Source organism: Prionailurus bengalensis, chromosome A1, assembly GCF_016509475.1.
Source record: "Prionailurus bengalensis isolate Pbe53 chromosome A1, Fcat_Pben_1.1_paternal_pri, whole genome shotgun sequence".
NCBI lineage: Eukaryota > Metazoa > Chordata > Mammalia > Carnivora > Felidae > Prionailurus > Prionailurus bengalensis.
Window position 1 is genome coordinate 35599038 of NC_057343.1, and position 26956 is coordinate 35625993.

A 26956-nucleotide genomic window follows, 5' to 3' on the forward strand; every position below is an offset into this window, starting at 1 on the left:
AGTATGGTTTAATGTTTTAGGCAGAAGTTCAAAAAATAAATAATTCAACCCCGTATCTTTACTTTGCTATATATTAAAGAAATATAATTTATAATAAACATCTGCTTTCCTGTAATAGCATAACAGACGGCAAAGAAAATTGGGTGTGAGAAGCAACATATACTCATGCATATATGTAATTAAACCTTAAAAGAATAGCTGAATGATTTTTTTTTTTTGGTACCAGTCTAAGAATTAATAATACTCAAGTAAGTGTCCTGTCTTATAAAAGTGCTATTCTAACTATACTGGCCTGGTCCAGTGGTAACACCTGTTAAGATCTCTCAGTTTATAGAGAGCTCTCAGATATACACGCCAAGGTGATGCTATTGAGAACCAAAACAATTGGTCAGCACAGAAGGGGGGAGAAATCAATAAAATTGATTATTTGGCATTGTGAACACACTTCTCCAAAAAAGATGATCACATTTAATTTTCACTTTCCAATTGTTTGCTTTAAATTGCTTTGATAAGAACTTATAGGAAATTACTATAGAGATTGTACTGTGTTATCTTTATACCAAAATGTATGATGCTTATATTTTCTTCTGTCTCTTATCAAATACGTCCCTGGAGAAATAATGGGTATTTGAAAAAGTAATTGCTGGATTTTCTGGAAAAGTTCCCAAAGATAAGGACTTTCATTTTAAAAATAGCCATTAGGTGAAAACCAATAAACTGTCATGTAGAGCATGTTGCAAATGAGGTCAAACTCTTGAGTTAGTTCTGGAATAAGCTGTTTATTTTGGTCTGCTTCCATGATGGTAAATTGTAGCTTCAACCCAGGCCAGCCAACTCAAAACCACAGGTGTTAGTCCAAGAGGGACTATTCTGTAGTATAAATGGAGCAACTCAAACCCATGACTATTACTGGAAAAACAATTCCAAGTATATAGACCCTCCCTAAAAACAACTCCAAATATATAGCCCTTCCCTAATGATCCATAATGGGGGAAAAAAATCAACCAGAATATCTTGTTCTTGTGGCTGATCAATAATGCTACCATCATTTAGAGGAAAAAAAAAAAAAAACCACAACAACGTTTGCCATTCTGAAATGCAATAAAAAAGGAAAACTCTACAATTGGCTCAAAATCAACCTAATATTTCTAGTTATAAAGTATCTATGCCTCTCTATAAATCAGCAAGGCTGATAGTATATGTGGCCTATAGATTCACAATTAAGTTAGAGCCAGCCTCAGTCCCTGTTTTAATACTGTTACTAAACAGGATTTGAAATGCCATTTGTTCGAGACACTGCTCAGATTATAGGGTTCCAACTGACAAGATTATACCCAGATTATAGTGTTCTAATAGCATAGGAAGGTAGAGCACCCAGATTCTACAGAACGAAGTTCCAAATGACAACAAAACCTTTACTGAGAACAATGAAAATCGATATTCCATTCCATATCATACACACTATAACCCCAAATATCTGGCGTCCAAAAACCTGAGTCTTCAAGAAAACTGACAGCAAGTTGAAATGTTATTGATGCCAGAACTATACATAATGTTTTGAATGCTGCAAAAGGATGATGATAAAAACAGAAAAGAAGCTTTTAGTTTTGGTTAGAAAATGCCTTACAGATGACTTCATCTGTTGTCGATAATTAATTTTCAAAAAAAAAAAAGGCAGCCATATTATCTCACCTTAGAGGTCTTGCAATTATTTTTCACATCACTTTTATGAACATGAGATTAAATAACAATAACACATGCCTGTCTTAGGGATTCCTTTTTAAAAGCAATCTTAGCATCCATACTATTTCAGCCATATTTATAATTTACTACAGATTTCCTAAAGACGTAAATATCTTCAACGTTTACCATAATTGATGTTTAAAATATTTAACTTAAGGCCCCATAAAAGTCTGAAAAGTCATTCTGTGTTTAATATACCTTGCTCATTAAAGCATAAAATTAGAAAATACATTTTCAAAAGCTTATTCAAAAGGTATGATTGAAGCAAAGAAACAGAAGTTGATATGATAGATGGGTAATCAGATGGCTTATTTTCAGCCATGCCAGAAAACTGAACTAGGGCCAAATATTTACAGTTCTGGTACAGAGCTCTTTTTATCAAGCTGCCTGAATTTGTTCTCAGTTGTTCTCAACCTGTGTGTGTGTGTAACCGGGGGGGGGGGGGGGGGGGGGGGCGGGGAATGTGGGGGGAGGGTGCGGGGGGTGGGGGCGAGTAGGGGGCTAATGGAGAGGACATGTCAAAATGTCATATCGTGTAGTTCCTCTCAAATAGACTCTGACCCAGTAAGTCAGAGGGGGATTCGGTGTAGACCTTTTTAATAAGTGACCCCGGTGATTCTGATGGAAGTGGTCCATGAATGATATTTTGAGAAATGTTGCAACCGCCTGTTTAACACTTGAGAAGTCTTGCTTTACATCCTTAATATTCTCTTCCCAACTACTCTCAGAAAGGCACACTCCTCATAAAAGACTCCTCCCTACTTCTTACTGTTTCCTCAGGATTTACCTCCAGTGTCTGCCTCAAATCTTGCATCTCTCCCTGCATCATTTCCTTCCACTGGCCTTGATGCTTCAGACTGTCCTTGACTTCCTGAAACTGAGCTTGTCTGATTTGAAGACACTAGTTCCCCTGCAAACGCAATTTCCTGCAAGGTACAGACAGTTCTGTTCTTTCAACAGATGTGCTGTCACAAGCGTATGACATTCTTATTTTAAGAAAGGCAGAGTGGTATAATGCCAAGAACCTAGTGGCTGGTGTCGGGAGACCTGGGTTTGCATCTTGATGCTGTTCATTCTGACTTAAGATATTGGGAGAGTCATCTGATGCTCTGAGCTCTAGTCTCCTCATCTGGAAAATAAATCAAATAATACCTACCTCTTAGGGCTTCAGTTAGGGTTAAACAAAATACTGTCTGTGATAAAATCCTTAGAAAATGTTAATTTCCTAGACGGATATTAATTAGATCATTAGATAAATTTTTGAATATTTTCACAAAGCCAGAAAAAAAATTATCTCATCTGAAACAAAATATGGAATTTTTAATTTCTTTCTCAAGAAGGGTAAAAAGTATAATCCCTTAGTAGTAATTTAGTTCTGTAGACCTCAATAATGCTAACTCTAGTGATCCAAAAACAAATCGTTCTGAATATTTTTCATTTTGGTGCCCCCTTCCTTCTTTGCTCTGCCTTACTTTGATGTCTGGGAGGTGGCCCCTACAGCCTACATCTCCTGCGTTCTCTTGCTTGGTGGGGCTGGCCAACAGAGGTACAGCAGGAGATGGTTGGCAGAAGGATTCATTCCATTTTCAACATAGCTATGGTGACTGCTCTGCCAATTCACTATGACAGCAGCCCTCCCTCCACAGTTCCAGTGCTTACGGGGTTCCAATCACACCAGTTCCTCCCCTCCACCCCACAGTACTGGGTGTGGTAATGGCTTCCTACTTCCAATCCCTGAGTGGAACACTTCACCATCTTTCATGCATTCCCATTGGATCCCCACCCCCATACCTCTGTAAATTATCTTTTATTAAAGTCTTATTTGAACCATCTGGAATGAGTCCTGTTTCCTACCGGGACCCTGATTGGTATACCAACATAGTAGTAGGCCAACTACATGCATGGAATTTTTGAAAAACAGGAATTTAAGTTCACTTTCATGATCAGGGTTTTCAATTATTGTAGATTATTTTACATCCTCCTATTCTTAGTTGTAGGCAGGTATTACTGCTAATATTGAATCATTTGCCTGAAGCAACATAGTAAAAAAGATTATTGCCCTGAAGCTAAGTTGAAACAAATTCTCTCTCCTGAAGAATCTCTGAAGTTTCTAGTTGCCATGAGGTACTTAGGCTTTCGGGTGTTTTTCTTCTCTTTCTTTGTTTTGTTTAAATGATTCATAGAAGTTTTCCAGTGCAGATGAGGTGGTATTTTTTCCTGTTATTGAGGTGGGATGTGAAATGATTTCTCTCTCTCTCTCTCTCTCTCTCTCTCTCTCTCTCTTTCTCTCTTTAATAAATGTTTGTAAGTTTTTAATGTGTATTAAACTCCCTCAATATTTTTATGGAGAAAAAATTAAAGAAGTTATTAACATTGGAAAATAGGCTATCTCGATTACACAGTTACTTTTTCCCAATGGTTTTCTTAATATTTATGTATTAACATCATAATGACTCAATACAATTTATACAATATGGAGCCATTATTGTGAAAAAAAGACCCATTAAAATAATATCTCCATCCTACAGACAGACCCAAAACATCCTAATGGCTCAGGGGAAGCCAAATGCGGGATTACATGATAGTCCAGAAGCTAAGTCATGGTCTACCAGGCCAGGTAAGTAATACACATTTTGCAGAAGAGCCAAGTAAATAGTTACAGAAACAGGAAAGTCTCTGTAGAGTAAATGTGCACTCAGGCAATTATTAAAATATGGATTATGGAAGATTCTCTTTTCTCCTTTTCTCTAGGCTTACCCTTTTAATAAGAACAAAAGTAAATCAAACGTGTGTGCAGAAAGACACAGAATATATTCTAATAACTTCAGGGACTCTGTTTTAATCGACTAAAGGGATATACTTCAGAGTGGAGAAATGACATCTTGAGACCCCTTCATTCTCTCTGGGTGTTACAGCTGATATGGGCCTGTGTCAAGCAAGCTTAAGAACAATACGTGTTATTCTGATGCCTGGATATTATAGGTGCAGCAATAACTAGCTTGCAGAGCTTCAAAGAGCAGAAACGATTTCAACCTTAATAACCCCTGTGGCATTTTTCAATTTTCCAGGCTGCCAGTCAAATGAATGCATGTCTGGGAAGGAGAGGAGACAAGAAAGGGAAAAGATTAACCTCTGAGATCCATGATATACACTCCATTGGCTAAAATTGGTCATATGTTAGAAAACAAACATGGGTAGGGATAGCTGTCTCCAAACAGTGAGTGCAAATGTTAGAACAAAGATTCCAGGAGAGAAATGGATCTTCAGGGTTGCCTGACTGAAATAATCTTGGAATGTTAATCATTCTTAGTTTCTCCTTCCTCTAGGTTGAAAGTAACCTATCAGTCACCTGATCTTCAAACCAATTAGCTCAAGAATGGTTCTTCACAAACCTGCAGTGTCTTTTCAAATGAGAAAGGCTTGCAGAAAACTCAGACCTGCCACTGCCTAATCTGCTGGGTCTCAACTGAAGTGAGCAAACAACTCTTGCTAGGGCACCTTCCTTCTACACGCTGCAGCCCTTCCCCGGGCTTCCTTTATCTATTGGGAAATTAGAAACTTTCCCCCAGGAGGGGAAGAACTCCTAATTAAGGATGACTCTAAGAAAGCTAAGATTACTTCTATTGCCAAAAGGGGAAAATACAAATTATAGGCAGGATGAATATGCTCAAGAAAAGAAGCCATTGTGCCAAAGACTCACCACATCTTGACTTGTTTCTTGCACTTCCAGGTATCAAATGCTTTCAAGTTTTCTTTTAAAGCATTCTTGAACCTCCGCTTTTCTCTCAGTGTTCCTCCCTAAACCTTTGCGCCAGCCCTGGGTGTTCCAAATGTAAGACAAGAAATCACTCATTTCTGGAATAAGTAAGGGTCCTTGAAAGTAAGAGGGGAAACTATGAGGGAAAGTCTATTGATTCTGTCAGAAATCAGCAGTCCAGCCCTTGCGTTTTGGACAGGGTTACCATGGTATTGCCAAGGGGCTGCTTAACCCAATCTGATCTTTTTTCATTAATTCATCTATTTACCTATTCATTTATTCATTCAATAAATGTGTCATGCAGATATTACGTGCAGAATTCTATGATCGACATTAAAGACAAATAAAAGGCAAATGCACTCCAAAAATTATATGTTGCCAAGAAGAGTCAGGCTCACCTTAGTTTAACTCATTTCTTGTCTGATTAACTGCAAAAGCATCCCACCCAAGTATCTCCCTAACCCACTCTCCACACCTACCCCAGACTAGTGATATGTTCAAATGCAGTTCTGTTGTGACAACTATTACAGCTTTCCCCTTACTACAAGATGAAGCCCAACATTCTTTTAATATAGGATTTAAAAAAAATTTTTTTAAGGTTTATTTGCTTTAGAGAGAGACAGAGAGCAAGCAGGGGAGGGCAGAGATAGAGGGACACACAGAATCTGAAGCAGTCTCCAGGCACTGAGCTGTCGGCACAGAGACTAACGGAGGGCTCGAACTCACAAACCACAAGATCATGAGCTGAAGTCAGACACTGAACTGATGGAGCTGCCCAGGCATCCCTGAAGACCAACATTTTTAAGATGGTGTACAAAGTGCCTGAGAATCTTGGTCTGGTCTTAATCTTACACCCTTATCTTGCACCCTTCTTCCTTTATGCACTGAACTTTTTCATTCTGGCCTTATTTTTTTTAATAAATTTTTAATTTGGAATAATCTTAGATTTGCATAAAAGTTGCATAGATAATAGAGAGTTCCTATATACTGCTCATTCAGTTTCAGTTTCCCCTAATGTTACCATCATCCATTACTGCAATGTTTGTCAAACTTAGAAACCGTTAACATTAAATTATTCTTTTTTAAAAATGTTTATTTATTTTTGAGAGAGAGAGAGAGCAAGAGTGAATGGGGGAGGGTCAGAGAAAGAGAGGGAGACAGAATCCAAAGCAGGCTCCAGGCTCTGGGCTGTTAGCACAGAGCCCGACATGGGGCTTAAACCCATGGATGGCAAGATCATGACCTGAGCTGAAGTCGAATATTTAACTACTGAGCCACCCAGGTACCCCAAAAGCCATTAACATTAACATGAGTATGTTCCTATTAACTAAACTCCATTCGTTGTTCAGATTTCACCATTTTTTTCCTTTAATGTCCTGGTTCTCTTTCTGAATCCAGCCACCCTGGCCTTCTTTTTAAATTTGTATCCCATTATGCAGTCCTTATATATTCCACTGCATTGCTTAAAACAGGGTCTTTTACCCTCACTCCTTGCTCTGGCCCTCTTTGGTATGTGGTTCAAATCTGAGCTCAAAAGCTCAGCCCCACTTTCTTGGGGCACCTAGGTAGCTCAGTAACTTAAGTATCCAACTCTTGATTTCATCTCAGGTCCTGAGATATAGACTGCGTTGAGCTCCACAAGCTGGGCATGGAGGCTACTTAAGATTCTCTCTCTCCCTTCTCCCTCTGCCCCTCCCCTGTTTGCTTGCTCTCTCTTGCTCTCTCTCTCTCTTAAAAAAAAAAGCCACTTTCTCATAGGAGCCTCTCTGAAGTCTGAGTCTAAGGCTGGTTTCTGTGTGATAAGCCTTCATACAATCACTCCTTTGTAGCACTTTCTTCAATCTATCATTATACCCTCCTTAATTATTTAATTCCAACCTTATTTGCAACGAGACTCTAAGGGCCATGAAGGTATAAGGCCTGTCTGTTTTTCCTAATCATTGTACCCCCAAGATTTAGTATGTTGTGTGGCACATACATGTGGCACATGTTTTGAGTAGGTACTCAAAAAATGTATTAAATTAATCAACAAATGAAGAATAAGGAAAGAGATAAATTAAGTGATAACGGGAGAAACACATCATAGAACATCAAAATGAGTGATAGAGACAATATAGACAATCACAGGACTTCAAAAGAGAAAAAGATCAAAGTGAGAGATAGAATTACGGAAAGACTTCATGGCAATAGAGAGTGGCATTTTACCTGGATCTTTTATTCATGCAATTAACAATTATTGAGCACCTACTAAGTGTCAAGCCCTTAAAGTGTTTTTGTTTTTTTTTTAAGCAAGGAAGTGATATGATCAATGTGACACATAAAAATAATGTAGCAATATGGAGAGTGGATTGGAGCAGAAAGAACCTAAAAATTGAAAGAAAAAAAAAACCAGATAATAATCCACCTAAGAAACACTAGGACTTGAACCAAAGGAAATATTGAGGAGGAGGATTCAACAAGGACTTGTAGATAACAAATAGAATAAGAAATAAGAAATTCTCAGTAGGTGAGATGGCAACAAGAACAAGTTATAAGTTAAAAATTAGCATGGACACTTGGAATACAGTGAAAATACTTCCAGGTTGAGTTCAAGGTCTCATGATGGAAGTAGTAGAATAGCAACTTGGGTAGATAAATTCTGCTTTGAAAAGTCAAGGAGATTGGATTTTATTATACTAGTAATGAGCCATTAAGCAATAATGACATGATGAAAGTGAAATATAGAATGAAGAGAATTTAGACAAAGAAAGGTGCATTGGAGAGGCTGCTGAAGCAATCTAAGCACCTGCTAAACATTAGAAACATAGAGGAAGTGGCATATCTACAACACTTTTGAAAAGATTGATTTATAAGTGCCCAATCAGTATCCAATGTAGTATCTCGTACAGATACTTTGTCCTCAATATTTTTTAATTGACTTACTCTTTGTTATGGAGAAAACATCCTAGAAGGCTAGTATATTTTGAATATCCATAAATATTCATTCAAAAACCTTTATATGACAAGTATGTGGAGCATACAAAAAAAATTGTACACACATGGTCTTCTTTTTTTCACTTTTTCAGCTTTCAGGAGAAATGAATATATGTGACATACTTGATGGTCATCATCCTCCAAGATGGCCCCAGGGATCTCTGCTCCCCTGGCATTCCTACACCGTGTAGTCCCTCTCACGTTGTATGAAGGTTTGTCTGTGATACCAGGGGCATAGAGAAGAAGTAATGGTTTATCATTGCCCCAAGTACATTATATAGCATGTTCTGTTTGGGCTTTCTCTCAGATCACTCATTCCGTGGAAAGCCAGCTGCTATGTCTTGAGGTCACTCATGCCACCTATGAGGAGACACATGCGGTGAAGAAGACAGACCTCTGGACAACAACCAGTGAGGAACTGAGGCCTGCCAACAACCACATGAGTGAGCTTTGAAACGGATTTTCTACCCCCAGTCAAGGCTTGATGTGACTGCAGCTGTTAGGACAGCTTGACTGCAGCCTAGGAGACCATGAGTTAGAACCACCCAGCTACAGCACTTCCCATTTCCTGTGCCTTAGAAACTGTGAGAGACAATAAATGTTTGTTGTTTCAAACTGCTTACATTTGGGGTAATTTGTTACTGAGCAATGGATAACTATAACACCCTCATGCGATTAAACATTGAAAACTACCCAAAAAATCATGGTTCCTTCTCTATCCTAGCTGCTAAGAAATACAAGCTAGGTATTATTCTTAATTTTAGTTGCCTTTCTCAATCTGTAGTTGTTTACTTTTCCTCCTTGTCGATCCCTTTATATTTTGGTTCCCATCCTTTACCTTCTGCCCACTAATTTCGGTTTTATTTTACCTACTCATTGTTGTAAAGCTTTTTTGGAAATAGATGCAGGATAAAACCACTAAGTAAAGATAGTAGGCATTAGATAGGAGCCCATCCACCATCAGAGAAACCATAATCCCCTTGGAATGAAAAGAGAGCGAGTCATAGGACACAGTCTATTACTAGTATTTAACCACATAAAGGTTGCTAATAGAATTCAAAGAAAAGGAATACCAGAAGAGTTGTGTTTTAAGTCAATTTTCCCAGAAGCCGACCTTGAGATAAGATTTGCATTATGAAAATACTCTCAAAATGAACTGCTAAGGGAATGAGGAAAGTGGGACAGGGAAGGGGCAGAAGCCAAGCCAGGGTAATATTTCAAAGTCTCACAGATGATGGTTTCAACCTGATCCTGCATCAGAAGTCTGGAATGCACTGAGGCAGAGGAGATGAGCTTCCGTACTTCTACACCAGTCACCCATTGGCCACAGGCCTCTGTAGGATACATAAGTGCCCAGGCACTCCAGCTGTCTATAGGGCCTCTTGAACATTCAGGCCAAGTGGTTACAGTAGCCCGAGGAAAGTCCTCCAAAGAAAAAAAGGTGACTGTGGTCAGAAGGAGGAGCACAGTGAAAACAAGGAGAACACACAGAAATTGTAAAGAGATGTGAGGCCATCTGCAAAGTTCTGCTCTGTTAGAGAAACTTCCATTCAAGGAGATGGCTCTTCACCTGTACTGACCCTTACCAGACTGGGTAAATTAGGATAGACATGAAGGAGAAAGTATTTTAAAGAATTTACATGAGAGAACTAACCAATTACAAAACGAGCAGAACCTCTCAGGCACTCTAGAATGATTTGGTATTATAACTTAGACTCTTAATTCTGTTTCTAATCCCAAGGAGGGATCTTGAACCCATCTCTTATTTAACTTATTAATTCACAATCATTTGTCTTTAGAAAAGAGGTAGAGAGAGGTTAAAAACAAAAAATCTCATGCTTCTTTCAAGCCTTAGCAATGCTATTTTTTATCCATTCCAGTTCTAAAATATAAATACAGCATAAAACCCTGAGCTCAACCTTGAATAAAAAGAACGCCTGGTGGAAGAGGATGAGGCCACACAAGTGTTTTAAGACTCTCTCTTCTATTATTGCTCCCAGTTTGCTAAAATTTGGAAACCATTTCAAATACAAGCCATTTAATAATGTCTCTCTTTCTCTCTCTTTCTTTCTCATCTGCCCCCCCCCCTTTTTTTTTAATTTATCACTGACAATCCTAGTGCTTTAATAATTTTTCCTCCTATATACGCTTTAGGACATAATCTAACTTTATCTGGAGTTGAGCATAAGAGCATAAATCATTAAGTCCCTGCTTGCCCGATCAAGAGCCTATCTTTCAGAAAAATCAGGCGTCCAGGAACGGCCATTTAGAGAAGCTCTATTTTCTGGCCCTCCATCAGGGTTGCAGACATCTCTCCCCAAGGATTCATCAACCGCCAAACAAAGAGGAAGGCAGGTCAATGACACCAAAATCTGCACCTTCAGCAGCTTCAGAAGTCTCTGACTAGAAAAAATAAAATAAAGAAAGAAAGAGAGAGAGAGAGAATGGGAAAATAAAAAACCATACAATCTCAAAGGAACTTTAACAAATGGTCTCGGAATTCATAGGTTACATCCTGGAAAGGAGACTTTCAAAACCCTTAACAAGCAAGTTTCTGGTGCTATAATGATGGGCTACCAACCAGCCTAGATAGATACCAGTCATTATTGTTTTATTAGCTAGAGTCCAGTTTTGTGTGCTATTCTATCATTTTGACAAAAGGGCTTCTTCATGATACGTTTTATAATGTTATCATGACTTCAATGTGTATAAACCATACTGAAAGATTCACATGTATAGAATGTAGGCACTGACTTCCAGTTGAATATTTCTTTCTTTCTTTCTTTCTTTCTTTCTTTCTTTCTTTCTTTCTTTCTTTCTTATGTTTTCTTTATTTCTGAGGGAGAGAGAGAGCATGAGTGGAAAACGGGCAGAGAGAGAGGGGGACAGAGGATCTGAAGTGGGCTCTGTGCTGACAGCAGTGAGCATGATGTGGGGCTCAAACTCACAAATCGCGAAATCATGACTAAGCTGAAGTCAGACACTCAACCAACTGAGCCACTCAGGTGCCCCTTGATTATTCCTCTTTCAATTTGTCCTCAGATACCCTTGTACTTTGGCAAAACCAATTTATACCACAAAAATGATAGAATTCCAACCCAAAACAGGAACCATTGCTTTGAAGAGGATTGCTCATCTCATAGGTGAGAAAGCTGAGAATCAGAGAGGTTGAATAAACTGCTTAAGGCCACACAAAGCCTATAGTAGAAGCTCAGATACCTGTCTCTCTATCCAAAGCTTTTCCAGTTATATCACAGTTTATCTGAAAAGGTTAGAGACATATTTAAACTCCAAAGTGGTGGTGTGTAAGATTTGAAGATTCTTTTCAGGACAAGACACAACCCACTGAAACTCAGAGAGATGAAAGGCAAAACTCTATTACTTCAACTCCAAGTGAGAGAAGGCTGCCAGGCAGGGCCACATAAGTGATTGGACCAAGTAAAGTCAGGCTGGAGACGGAGGATGCGGCTTAAGTAACGCAGGTAGGTTGGGGTTAGCTAGGTTTTTTGCGCCTCCTATGGATCCGATCATTTGAATAATTCCTCAGTTCTGAGGGTATGGGTGTTCCCTTGTAGTTTGGTGTCTGGTCCGCAATTAGGGTGGATGCAGAGTAGGCCTGGAGGGTGGGAGATCCATAAGGGAAAGGTGAAGATGTTGGACTTACCTAGTTGTTTTTCTTTAAGAACAGAAACTGACCAGCCTTCAACCGTAGCCTGAAGACAAACAACAACATCTCCAAAAATTTGTATTACAAGTGGTTATGAATAAAGTGTTAGCCCTAGGCTAAACCACACATACCCGGAGAAGCAGCTGTGAAGAAAAAATAAATTAAACAATACCATTAAGAATCAAAAGACCTGAGGTGGAGTCCCTCTGCCACTCATTTGCTATGTGACTTTAGGCAAGTTATCTAACTTCCTCTGTACCTCAGGCTTTTCATCTCTGCATTGAGATTTCACATAACTTACCTCACTGGGTTATTGTGGAGGATAAACTTAATAAGGTGTATTTAACAAATACATGTATTTTGTGTGTTTACATAAAACACAAGGAATTTTTGTCCTAATCACGGGCCCCGTACAAATGTAAGGATATCCAAAACATTTTTAAAGGACCACATTCTTATCACTACATGTATGTACAAGCCTTCTCTCGGGGAGTGTCTTTTTACCAACAAATAGACAGAGCTATAAATTGTGGATTCTTGATATAATAGATCAAGATAGTCCTTCCAATCTGTTATGTTCTATTGCCTCAATATAATAAACTGCCAAGACAATATCATGCATCATATTAGTAGCAGATTATTCATTGAAACTCCCAAGGAACAGAACTCACGGCTCACAGACACTAGCTTTCATCCTTTGTTATCTCATTCTTCTTTAGAGAGTCCTGAGTTTTACAGAGTAAGAAAAACCTTAACTTACAATAATCAGAAAAAAAGATATGACTCGTGAAAACAATACAAATTTTTGGAAACACAAAACTTTAAAATTATCAGGGGTAACAGCAAGATAAAAATAAATCATTTTGGACTTAGAAGAACTATTTTTGGGGAAAAGATTTATAAGGAAGATCAAGGTAGGGGAGTGTGGATATAAAACATTCAGAATTCTTTTCCAGACATTCAGAATTACGATGATACTCAGTTCATTTTTCTCAGGAATCACAGATGTTTTGATACTAATAAAAGTGACTCCGATTGGGCTCACCATGGATTCTTTCCCATTCTTCCCTCATCAGAAATGGGTAGTAGGGAAGGAAAAGACCTATTAGTTATAACCCTTACATTCTCTCAAAAGAACTTTCTGAGAAGAACTCAAAAGTTTCTAAGAGATTAAGGTGTTGTGTTTTCTTTTGTCTTGTTTTGCTTTTTATCCTTTCGCCACAAAAATAAGATACGGGTAAATTATTCAACTATATTTTTTTTTCAAAGCATTATAGCATATACTTTTAAAATGCTTACCAAAAAAAAAAAAAAAAATGGTTTGCAGAGTTCAGTTCCAGAAGAGTATCACATATAATGAAGCCCAGCCCAAACAAAAATTTCCAATTGTTACTTACAAATCCTGGGTATCTAAGGGCATCCACTAAAAATACATAAAAGCTCTCATAATGTGTTTTCTCATCTACTCTGTAACCTTGAAACCTGTGGGAGTCCCTTACTATCATAGTCTGAGTGGATCTAATCTCTTACCACTAACCTGTCTTCCAAGAACTCCCTATATCGGTGGCAAGAACTAGGCCCACATATCCACCACAAATCAGTCACTAATGAGCGGAATGAGACCACAATACGTGGCTTAGACAAATCAGGAGTTATTGCTGAATCACGTGAAAAAGCACTGGACACATCAAGTTCTAAAATGCCATTGGGTAGGAACCCAGAAAGGTCTGTTAGCACTACCATTTCTTGAGTACGGCATGTAGTACCTTAAATACAATATCTTATTTAGTTCTCAAATGCCCATGGGGTATTCATTACTATCCTCATTTTACATTTGAGAAAACAGTTGCAGAAAGGATCAATAACATTTCCAATGGATCAATAATATGCTCGACGTCACGCCACTTTTTTTAGCAGAACCAGAAACCATAGCTAGGTTTGTCTGATACCAAAACCTTTGCAGTTACCCAGTGTGCTGAACTTTGAAGTAAAAGCTTCAGCAGCTATCATTTCTGTTGGATCATCATAATGAGCTGTTGTTGAATCATCCATGTGTTTTCCTTGGACGTTCTTGGCAAATAACAGAGGAAAGATACTGAGCTTAAGATTCTTTCTAGTTATCCCAAAACCCACACAGTCAGATTCACCTATGTGGAGATTACTCAACAAAATGGCCATACGGAAAAAGAGAGAGAACCAGAGGACTGCCACGAAGTGCTGGGAACAATGGAGTTATTAGGAGGTGATAGCAAAATATCATTGATTCACTGGAGAAAATGTTCCCGTTCTGATCCTCACATGCTGATACTACAGATGGACCCAGCTTAGCTGAGGCACGCTCTGTGCTTCAGCTGTTTACTTAAGCAGCACCGGGGTTCTCAGAAATAGTTGCTATGCCAACCAGCCCTAGGACTATATATACATTCATGACCGGGGCTTATTCTTAGGGCTTTGTTACCTCTCTTTCAAAAGTTTGAATCTCCTATTGCTAAACTGCTTGCATTCAAGCATCACAGCCTCCGAGAGGCAGCTTCCTTTTCCCGAGCAGGTGACAAACTCAAGTGGAGGTTTGCAGCCTAGGTTGAGCCACCCTTTGACGTCACAGTTTTATAGTCGGGGACCAGACTGCTCTATTTGCCCAGACCTCTGAAGATTTGGTGTTTAAATGATAAAGGGCAGTACCTTTTGTCATCTACTATTAACTGTCACCTGTTCACGTGACCACAGAAGTTCTCAGAGGAGAAATAAAGCAAGCTTTTGAGGTGCCATGATTATCGTGCTTTTTCCATTTCTTTACCGCATTTTTAATGGGACACATTTCAGAATAGTGTCAGCCAACAAATTTGGCCAATCAATCCACCTCAAGTCTCCGGCTAGAGCTGCATTTAAATAAACCTGTAATGTTGAAAGCTGAATAGGGAAAGCTCTTTAATTACCTTTTCTCCTGTTTCTGTTACTTTGATGGCTTTTGTTCAAACGCGTCTGAGTTTTCAGTATGTTTATTTTATAATTATTGGATGATTACATGCAGCACTGCCGTTTCCATTAGATTTCGATGGCTGATAAAACCATTGTTGACAGGGAGCGCGCAAATGAACTTGGGGAAACCAGATTAGTAATGTTTGTGTTGCTGCATTTAAATAAAATGAAATGTCCTGGTAGCAGTGTGATCAAATCTGAAAATTTTGTTATAAAGAAAGAAAAAGCAGCTCTGTGAGAAATCAGGTTTTCAACAGAGAAGCTGTTTCCTGTTGAGACATCATTTTAAATCCTCAAGTGTGCAGCCATTTCTCCTTCAAACAGATTATAAAACCACAAAACAATCATATAATCTCTTCTAACAAGAGGTTTACAGCTAGACAGATTGCTTTAAAGGAGAAAGAAGTAAAAAGGAAGTCAAGATCTAAATACTGATAATACATGCTAAATCCATTTGAATTGATAAGGTAGAGGAAGCATGGTGATAAAGCTTAAGGGGTTAAGACTTTACGTTCACCCAAAGATCAATACCTAGGGAAGAAGAAAACTTGGAAACGTTTCCATCCCCAATTAACAACTAAAATCTACATGGCAGATGAGGCAAAGCAGAAACAGACAGGCTATTTCCTCAGAAACAGACCCTGCTCAAGCAGGGCTCAGGCTCGCTTTGTTATCGATGTAACAACCGTGCGAATGACAATCTTTAAGTGCTAAAATATTTGCAAAAAGGAATGAAAATCTGCTGTTTCTCTCAAGTCATTAAAGCAAAGCCAGAGAGTTGAAACAAAACAGAACCGCATATGGTTGGCCAAACTGAACAGAAACTAACATCCACGAAGGGCGCCTTAGCAGCCATGCTCCGTAGTTGGTGCTGTGCCACCACGACCCCTAAACTGCCAGTTTGGAACATGTCACCCATATAGCTGGTCAAGGACAGAGCTGGGATAAGGACCCAATGCCTCTGCTTTTGGCCATTTGGCAATGGCAGGCTATCTAGTTTGATTTCGTCTTGTACAACATTCACTTATCGCATCAGTCTACTGTTTCCTGCTCCTTACCATCTTCATTCAGCAGAATCCAGGATCTGACCTCTTCACCATGAAAGCTCAGCCAGGGCTGGAAGTGAGTGAACAGCACCACCTACCACCTACATGTTCACCTGGCCTGATGTTAAATGTCTTGGAGAACGAAACCTAGAATGGTTGACTACACTTCTGACCATTCATTGAGATGGTTTGAAATAATAGAATAACTCCAGCTAATAACTACAGAGTGCTTTCTACATGTCAGGCCCTTTTCTAAGATTATTATTGTATAGATAGCTCATTTAATCATCTCAACAACCTGCGAAGTTAAGTACTCTTATTTCCATCCTCCCTTTCTTACAGATAAGGAGCAAAGGGGCAGACAAATCTCTCAGCTACTAAATTCAAAGAGCCAGATTCTGACCTAGGCAATCTTGCACCAGAGTCCACACTCCTACCTGATGATATTTACTGAGACTGTAAGGATAACTGAGTGTGCATATGATCGTGCATCATGCACATTTAAGTGGTGCTTGCATCTAATTGCATATCTCTGGTCCACTGAACAGTAAAACAAAATTGCTTTTCTCTTACCTATTGCTTTCCATGATTACCATTACTGATAGTTGGCCTGATAAAAATGTGTTTCTAATTGTTATTGAATGTATAGAATTGCTAACATTTCTATGTCCCAAATTTATGAATGATATATTTGTATCCAGTTTCACAAGTACATTGCTTGTATTCTCTACTTTCACACTAAAGGAAACAGCTCTATAAAAATAACACCTGTTTGTAAAGTTTTCTATACCTACCTTTCGAATGGTGTACAGCATCGCATTTGGTCCTCCCAGCAAGTCAATGAAGTGACATAGGTGTTATTTTCTCAGAACGAAGGGACAAAGGAGTAGGCATGGGAAAATCAAAGACAGTAGTCACCAGTATCTGTTCTGGAAAATACAAGAAGAAGAAATATCACGGAACCAGTAACTGAAAAAAGTTAAGCTAGCTTGCCCATACCAAGTCGAGTGCAAAGGATGGTTTTTCCTGGAGATGCCTATTAGCCAACAAATCACAGTGATTGTGTTCTGTATGTCATACCATGGGCTAGGGGGAGTTAGCTCAGGAGGAGAAACCAAACTCTCTAAACTTGAAGAGCTTCCAGTTTGAAAAAGAGACAGATGTATGTAAGTCAATATAATTTTTTTTAACGTTTATTTATTTTTGAGACAGAGACAGAGCATGAACAGGGGAGGGTCAGAGAGAGAGGGAGACCCAGAATCCAAAACAGGCTCCAGGCTCTGAGCTGCCAGCACAGAGCCCGATGCGGGGCTCAAACTCACGGACCGAGAGATCATGACCTGAGCCGAAGTCGGACGTTCAACCGACTGAGCCACCCAGGCGCCCCTGTAAGTCAATATAAATAAGAACAAGATTTCACATAGCTGCATTTTATGTGCCAGGGAGAGATGCCTGCAAACTCTCACTGCCTTCCAATGTTGTGAACACTTTCACTCCAACAGATGACCCACACGTGATTATTACTAAAGAAATTTTAAATGATTGAATTGTTATTGAGAAAAGAATAAATAGCATAATAATAAAGTCACTGGAAGAATCTTGAAACAGATGGAAAAAGCTTTGTTTTCATGAGTACAATAACACTGTAGTTTGAGGAGCTGTTGTAATCCAGTCGCTGCTGGAAGTTGGAAGCCATTTAAAAAGTTTCCACTGTTGGGGCGCCTGGGTGGCGCAGTCGGTTAAGCGTCCGACTTCAGCCAGGTCACGATCTCGCGGTCCGTGAGTTCGAGCCCCGCGTCGGGCTCTGGGCTGATGGCTCAGAGCCTGGAGCCTGTTTCCGATTCTGTGTCTCCCTCTCTCTCTGCCCCTCCCCTGTTCATGCTCTGTCTCTCTCTGTCCCAAAAATAAATAAACGTTGAAAAAAAAAATTTAAAAAAAAAAAAAATAAAAAAATAAAAAAAAATAAAAAGTTTCCACTGTGTTAACTCAGGACCAAGGTCTGAAATGAAAACTAGTGATGGAGTTTGAGAGAGGCATGTGCTTACCCAGCAAGTCTAAGAAATCAGGAAGAGTAAGGACTGTGCCGCCTTGGTTTCTTATTTAGCAGTAAAGCAAGGTAGAGAAGAGGAAGATTTTTTAATGATAAAACTTCCCCATGGTATTTTGAATATGAAGATAACTGCCTTTCCCTGTTATGATCTTAGTCGCATGTTTTTATACGGGTGATAGGTATGGCTTATTCATGCACTCTCATACTTGACCCCTTCCTCCCACTCCAAGTCTCACTAAACATCACACATTTACAATCACAGAAAAGAACAAAACAAGCCCTGATAGACTGGGTTAGGGCATACATGTGAGACCCGTCTGGGGAAAAGAAAGAGAGCTGGCTTTTATCAACACATTACAATGGAACAGACATCCCACCAAGAGTACCCAGATTCTAGGCCAAGGGGGTTATTTCAGGGGTCAGACTAAAATAGCTGCTTTTCTGCTTTTAATTTCAATTACCTATGACAGCCTACCTCAGCGCAGCCTACAAATGAATAATGATCCAGAAACTGAGAAGGTGTAAAAAGTTACGCATCTTGTCAGAATTTTGTTTAGTACACGTGGAGTTTAAAGTCTTACTATTCAGTAGTGGCCTTAAGACAGCATGCCAATTTCTCTGGATGTCTGTTTCTTCACCTGCAAAAGACTGGATTGAATTGGGAAAGATATCTGCTCCAAGGAGATGAGCTAAAACTCTGTGATGCCAGGCACTGCGGCATGACTAAATAGTCCACAATATCTTGCATTTCACTGACGTGATTCACTCAAGCTATTGTCTCATCGTGTAATAAAGGCAGTCGGTCCAGTAAACAGTATTTCTGTTTAATATTTAAAGACCCAAACACTTAGTTTGGTGTAGTATTACTTGCATTTTGTTTGTTGAAAAGTCTGCTTTTCTGCTTCTTCTCAAATGTAATAGTTTGTTCACATGGAATTTTCAGAAGAAGGATGGGGAATTTTCCAAAGGAAGAAAGATAGCCTATATTCTGTTTCAAGTCAGATTCATATTTTAAGCTTCACCATTGCATTTTAAGTCTTGCAGGACGTATTGGTAATCAAACTGCAAAATATCTAGGAAAAAAATCAAATCACCTCTTTTTTCTCCTCTCCTACCTCTTTTTTAGAGGAGATGGGACAAGGGAAGGGAGAAGAAATGAGACGAAAGGAAGGGAGAGGAAAATCTTTTCCAGATTTCAAACTATCACAATCCAAATGAAAGGTCTTGCCATTCTTGCCTTTTAAGCAGTCGGAGTTTGGAGTCAAGCCCTTCTAGAGGGCATGTTTCTTGCCCTCCTCCTCTGTACTGATTGCACCTCTGTAATCTCCCCACTCAGTTCTGTTTTCTTAGCGCTCCCTCTGCCCTCAGCATCTCTGCTGTGATTGCTCTGGCCTTGTTGGCTCCCGCCAAGCTACCTCTGCTCCTCCCTTATCCTCTTCCTCCATTTCAGTAACCCCTTTCAGTGCCCTCCTCCGCTCCCCCCCTCACCCTTGTGATCTTTCTGGTCTCTGCAGCTTTTCCTATGATCACTCTCCTCAGTTTTTCTCTGTGATTTCTCTGCCCTCTCTGGCTCTCTCAGCTTTCTTTAGAACTCGGCAAACCTCATAAGGTTCAGAGATTAATTTCAGTTTGGATAAGCACCCAAACTTGTGAGTGCGTATGCCAATTCTTTACTGAAACTCTTTGGATCTAAAATCTCGCTGGGAAGGCCAGCCTTATAAAAGTTTAAGTATTTGGAGTTTTATGAAGAGAATAATTTCCCCTCAAACCCTGGTCTTTCTGCTTCTTATTTGGGGGAAGGTGAAAAGACAATGGCTATTGTTCACTCTGCACAGTTTATCTTCTTTCATTTGACGTGGGCTACGCATGATTAGAAAACACAGCAGGACCCTGAGAAGGGATGCAAACAACCATTTTTGATTCATTCAGTAAAGACTTATTTGATGCCTACTATGTGCTGGAAATGCAGAAAGCTGGACTTTACTTCAATCTCCACGAGATGCTTCTAGATTTACTTTCCATAAATATACTTTACAGATTGGATACTTTGTGTGACCTTAGATTGGAGATGTCAAAAATGTTACCTCATAAGTCTCTTTACCATTCTTGTTCCACTGTCTAGATTTTAATTTAAAGATTGGATATTATTACTTACTTCCTGTTACTTTAAAATGTGTATTTCTATTATTCCTATCACAGGGCATCTTAGGTGCTTTTAAAATCAAAAGTTTTCATTGACTCTCCCTTTCTAGGTCAAATCCATACCATACAGAATAAAAGATGAATGGAATGGCAAAAGTAATTCTTTTTGCTTGATGTTTCCATCCAATACCAAGTACACTTCTGTGTTTCTCTTCTTTTACAAAAATTTCTTAGGAAAATTGGAAAACCGAATCTTTATAGTCAACACTAAACCAGATTGTGTAATCTGAAAATATTTGAAATGTTGAGCCAAAGGGTAAACTCTGTCTTTTATCCTACTAATATTTGGGTATTTTCTCTTCTATCCCTCTGTTATAAGAATCTCACACCAGTGATTCATGGGCCATGGCTGCCAAAAGATGTGTTTTATTTGCCTGTAAAATATTTTTAGATTTGTATATGAATTCTCTTGCAGTCTGATAATCCCCATTCTGCCACACTCTCCAGTAATATCTATTGTTACATTCATGTCATACATTTACATACTCACCTGTTCCACAGGCATTTGGATTTATGGTTCCTAAGTAAAGTTGGACAAAATGGGAGTGAGATTTGGAGGGACATGAGCTTTCGATAATAGCTCAAAGCATCCTAACAATAGGTTTGCTTGAAATGGAGTAAGAAGATGAAAAGCTTGATTAAGGCTCATCCTCCCACACCTTCATATGGATGAATGAATAGGGTGACCTGAAGGAAGGAAGCCATCCTATTTTGTTGATAATTCACAGGAGAGCCTTCTGCAATGTTTGGGATGAGTAAGCCTGCATACCTAGAAGAATTCTCTCCTTTAGTCAACACTAGCAGGGATATGCACATTCCCTTAAAGATGAAGATGTTGCTTTCAACTTGGCTCAGGATCAGGAAAATAGTATTTATAATTAATCTCTTAAATCAAATTGCATGGATTCTTTAGACTGTCTTTTATGGTTTGGTAAGGTAATGTCTGAGTAAAATGGCAGTGGAATTACAAGAATTTGTCCATTTCCTCAATTTTGGCAAGATCCTACCTATGTAGAAAGTGTCACTGACAATTGCAAATGCTTCGAGGAAATCAAGGGCCAGAAGTAAATTGAACCCAGACTGGATATGATACTTCTTTACTTGCTCTGTGTAGCCATCTCACTTGAATTCTGTATCAGGATCTTAAATTATGTTTCTAGTTTGAAAGAGGACAGGGTGGTGTGCAGTACAGGATTAACCTTGTCCAGACCAAGGTTGGGTGTTTGCCATCGGCTCTTGGAAAGTAATCTCTGAACCTCTGAAATGTCGTTTCTGATAAGAATGTCTTTGTTCACCATTGGGATTTGAGCCATGCGAGATAGACTATGGTAACAAAGTGATTTCTGCCGGAGAGCTTTGTTCCATACGGTATCAGCTGAACCTCTGCAGGGGCTGGAGACTAAGTTTAGCTACATGGATGATCAACCGTGTCTTTGTGATCAAGCCCCAATAAAACTCTGGCCACCAAGGATCAAGTAAACTGGTTGGCAATACTCCATGTGTATTGCCACACAGTGTTGTTGAGAGAAACAGAGGCTGTCCGCACAACTCCACTGGGAGACCACAGGGAGCACCATGCCTTATACCCTGGATCCTGCCCTATTGGACTCTTCCTTCTGTTAAATTTTATTTGCATCCTTTTGCTGTAACAAACCGTAAGTATAACAGCTTTTCTGGGTTCTGTGAGTCCTTCTAGTGAATTATTGAACTTGAGGATGATCTTGGGGAACTCAGAACTTGCACTTGGTGTCAGAAGTAAGGGTGATCTTGGGGAACTCCTGAAACTGCAGGTGGAGAGGGGTGGAAGGATTAGGGAAGAATCTATTATGTCTCCAGCATGTCTGCAGTGAATTTCTGAGGGCTTTATCCTTACAGAATTCCACTGTTGTCAGAAGACAGAGTGTCCTCAGACTTTGAGTCCTTATCCAGCTCACAGAAAGGGGTCTGGGCATCCATGAAAGCTACCCCAAATTTCTAAGCAACAACACATGGATTCTTCTCCATCTCCCCCGACCTTGGCCCTACCAAGAGAAAGAAAGGAAAGCCAGCCAGCTCCTCTTTCTTTCCTGCTCAGCGTCTTATTCTGTAATTTTTTCTAAACCTGCTTCTCAATATCATCTCATTAAGGAAAAAGATAATTACCATATTAACATCTTGCCTCCCAACACTTAGTGGAGTCACAAGCATTTAACTTCACACTTAAAAGAAATGGGTACCAAGGTATCTGACACCTATTATTCAAATGCAAATCTCCTAGTCTAGCTGAAAACTCAGTTTCTTTTCATTTCTGACTACAAAGAACAGATGGCATTTTCAGGGAACTGATCTAAAATTGCCTGTGGGACTAGAGGAAAAAATACAGGTATGTGTATAGATCCACCTTAGAAAGTAACAAATTATATTTGGAAAATAGACATCTAGACTAATTCCACCTGCGATACTAATAACATGCTGCCAAACACTGGAAAAGCTCTTTCCGTACCTAGCACTTCCCTTTTTAGTATAAGGCTGTGAGCCCTAGAGAGAAATACAAGATGCCCAATGGCACACACCCAGGGATTCCTCCCTCCCAGTACATGGTCCGCACAATAATCACAAGGCACCACAAGTGGGGAACACAGGACAGACTCCAGGGTGGCCGCTGCTCCTATTCCAACCACTTAGTGAAGGATTGCCAAGTAGCTGTCACTATGCAGAGCGCATACATTATCTCCTTTAATCTTCCAACAGCCCTGGAGGGAGAAGGTGTTATTCTTCCCATTTTCAGAGATGAGGAATCCAAAGTTTAGAGATGCTAATGGGCCTGCCCAAGATCACAAAGCTAGCCACAGCCAAATCCGCATTCCAGCCCAGCTCTGTCCACCTAAAAACACTTTTTAATCTCTGCACATTCGGCATTCTGGTTAATTATAGACTCTGATTATAGCAATTTATCCTATATATCATTAATGGATTGCTAATTTTCAAAGAATTAAAGTCCAGGAAAAGACCCTTAAGACTAAAAGTACTAAAATTATACAGAATATAATCAAATTTTTCTTGGATGTTTCAGATGATACGTTAAGCCCTGGTAATGTCTCAGGTGCATCATCCTACAGAAGAGTGATTGTGCTAATGAAGTGTAGGTCAAAAGAATAACAGATAAATCAGCTTCCACTTACACATAATCACTATCCTAATTCTCATAAATACTTTTGCAGAGTTCATGATGTAGTGATCTACTAACTTTTTTTCAATTCAAGTTAACAAATCTTTATCTAGTGCTTTCTCTGTGCCAAGCCCTGTGGTAAGCTCTGGGCAGCAGTAATAAGCGTGATATAATGCCCGTCCTTAAGGAGGACACATTCTGACTTTGGAACACTCCATTATCCCCCTTGCAATAGAATTACCTTGTCAATATTTAATTGGCTGTAAGTGGAATATTAACAGCAGCAGATCTACATTTTAAAAAATTACCACTGGTATGTCCACTGATGTTGTAAAGGTGACTAAATACTATTTTTCTCTTCTCTTCTGCGTGCTACCTTTTTAAATGAGCTATAACTACCTCCCATGTCACCCAAGCTTTTTTAGAAACTCACCCCCTTCCGCCCGCCACCCCCCCCCCACACTCCCCTTAGTAAATAAATCATTCGGTATGGTAGTTGTTGGTGGCAATATCTGGCATCTATCACCGATGCATATTCACAGGGATTTTGCAAAAATCTCTCTTACGACTCTTGGGAGGGAAAGGAAGCAGGGAACAAAGGCAGAAGGAAGGGAGGAAAGGAGCGTAACCTTCCCTTTGGCAGATGTCTGGGAAAAGGAGACTCTTTATGAGATCACTGCATCAAAGGGAAGTAAGAAGTTTCTGGGCTGCCAGTCACAAAGCCACCAAAAACTCACTTTTAATGAAAAAAGAAACTGTTAACTCCTGCACTGTTGTAAAATACTTACCAAAGACACCTTCCCTGCTAAGTGCCATTCATTTCAGGAGTGAAATGCTGTAACAGAGAAAAATGCCCAGGGCAACTGGGAACCAGAGAAGGAGGGAAGTGTGTGGTTCAACTGTCCCTGTAGGGGAGGGAAAGCAAAGTGTCTCTTTCCTTGACAGCTACCCCACTTAACTACTGTGCAGTCAGCCCTATTTGGCACCAGTGAAAATTCAGCCTTCCAGCAGATTCCCTGCCATCTGCCTTATGACTCCCAGTCTACAGTCAACACACCTTGAATGCTTAAAATCTGCAACACTCCCAAGGGCTGCCTTTTTGGGGCAATTAGACGATCCATGGAAAGAAAATCTTTACTTTGCCACTTGGCTTCAGTTTCCAAATTGAGTCAAAATTCTGGAAGCGAATTCAGATAAACATTACTTCCTGATTTTTTCTTCTTCACCTTGGTGTTTTTTTAGTACCCATAGCCAGCGGCCATGGAAGCTGAGGGAGTGACAAATGGCCGTCGGGAAGACTTGAGTCTCCAGGAAATCAGCAGAGACGTTACTCAACTGACAAGGCAAAAAAGGGAGAAATGAAAACAGAAACAAAATAAGCTCAGTTTTTGGCCCCAGGGCTCTACCAGGTATCTGCCAATTTATTCACCCTGAAATCTGAAGAGATTCCAGATGGAAATGTTTTCTTTTTTTTATTATTATTATCTCTTTACTTTATCGGGATGTTCGTGGTTACTATTTGAAAGTTTCCTTGTATAGGGTTAAGAAAGAAGCTAAGACAATTGCTCAAAATCTATGAAGAGAAGTGGGAAAGCTTGGGCATTTACTCACTTAGATCACTGGAGTATACATCTCAGTAAAGCCAAGATCTGCTCTTCCGAAATGTATCCATCTTCCACACGAAGGAAAGACAGGCATTTTGAATTTTTTTTTTTTTTGGTTCAACATTGTTTTTCATAGGATTGAATACAAGCAAAAAATATCTTCCTGATCCATTTGGATTCTAGCTGTGACCATGCTGAATGACTTACGCACTAGTCCAGGCAAGGCCTGGAAATGTAGATAATTGGTATCTTTGCAATGTGAAAAGTCTGGTGGACAGTGGGATGGATGTTAGAAATCATGTTTTGTTTTTTTAAGGAATCTATTTTTTTTTAATGTTTATTCGTGTTTGAGAGAGAGTGTGTGTGAATGGGGAAGGAGCAGAGAGAGAGGGGGACAGAGTATCTGAAGCGAGCTCTGTGCTGACAGCAGCTAGCGCAATGCTGGGCTTGAACTCACAGAGTGTGAGATCTTGACCAGAGTTGGAGGCTTAACTGACTGAGCCACCCAGGTGGCCCTGTTAGAAATCATTCTTTGATGTCAAACTACTATCATCCTTCCCACAGTTTTTTTTTTTTTTTCCTCGTGACTCTCTGGTAATTTTTATCTACTCCCCCTTGTTAAATGCTTCCTCTAAAGATAGACTAATAAACTCCTTAAACCTTTTCAGTTAAGATCCACATTTATCAGATTCATAGCTGTACTCATTTTCTTAGGCACATACTTGAAGCGATCATCAGCTCAGATATAAATAATGACTGTGAACAACTGTATTTTTCAATACAGTATTTAAAAATACACTAAAGCTGAAACAAAAGTTTCCTAGTTAAAATAGGAAGTGACCTAGTTTCAACCAAAAATATATTCACATCATACCACACCTATGTTCCAAGGACAGTTCGCTAATTTCTTAAACACATTTAAAACGCAACATGTTTTTCTATAGCCTCTTAACATGTATTTCAATCACTTCCATTCAGAATGAAACTTAGACTGGCTTTACAATCAATACTCATCTTCCATTCTTTTTTAGATTTTTTAGAGACAAGAATTATTTCTCTATGTTGAAAGACTCTTACTTGCATTTAGAATTTCTACTCTGTCAGAATCCAGATCAAAAGGCACAGGCATGGTAACGTTTTTTTAACCGAAAACTGAGTGAATGATCCCAAATGTATGGCTTGTACTTATCAACTTTCAATTCAGAGTCCTAGACCCGCAAACAGTGTCTCCCCAGCTTCTTGTTCCCTGTTGCATTTGTGCGGTTTCTCTCATTAGCAGTTCCCAGAAGCTAGAAGTGAGTTCCACAGAAGGGACTGATGCTTTGAACTCAATAGGTTTCTTCAGGGTAAAATTTTACACCAGGGCTCCAATTAGAACCTAAGGCTGATTACTTGCGTTTATAGGTCTCCTGTCTAAATCCTAGCTCTCTTCATCACTGGGTCGATGTTTCTTCACTAGATGATTAATTGTAGGAACATTTCCATGGTTCCTCTTTAGAGGTCTTCTATTGCTTTGGGGGAAACTCTAAGGGTTTTGCTTTAGCAAACCAAGAAAATGCCTATGAGTGTGAGCTCTGGAGCTACCCTGCCTCGATTTATAACCCAACAATATCACTTACCAAGTGTCACCTTGAGCGAGTTGCTAATCTTTTCAAAATCTTAGATTCCTTATGCATTAAATATAAATACTTAATTGTACTGACTTTAAGGATTTCCTTTAATGATTAAATAATCTGTATAAAACATGACAACACTAAAATATTGAGTACAGCACTCAAAATAGCAGA

At 39.3% G+C, this 26956-nt stretch overlaps 1 long non-coding RNA gene across 1 annotated transcript in view; it reads right to left on the reverse strand.

Moving 5' to 3' along the window:
• LOC122483293 overlaps positions 1-26956 on the reverse strand; it is a 79676-nt gene that overhangs the window by 34743 nt on the left and 17977 nt on the right. Inside the window, exon 2 of the long non-coding RNA XR_006297378.1 lies at positions 16960-17094. This is a non-coding gene — a long non-coding RNA (uncharacterized LOC122483293). The remainder of the gene's footprint in view (positions 1-16959; positions 17095-26956) is intronic.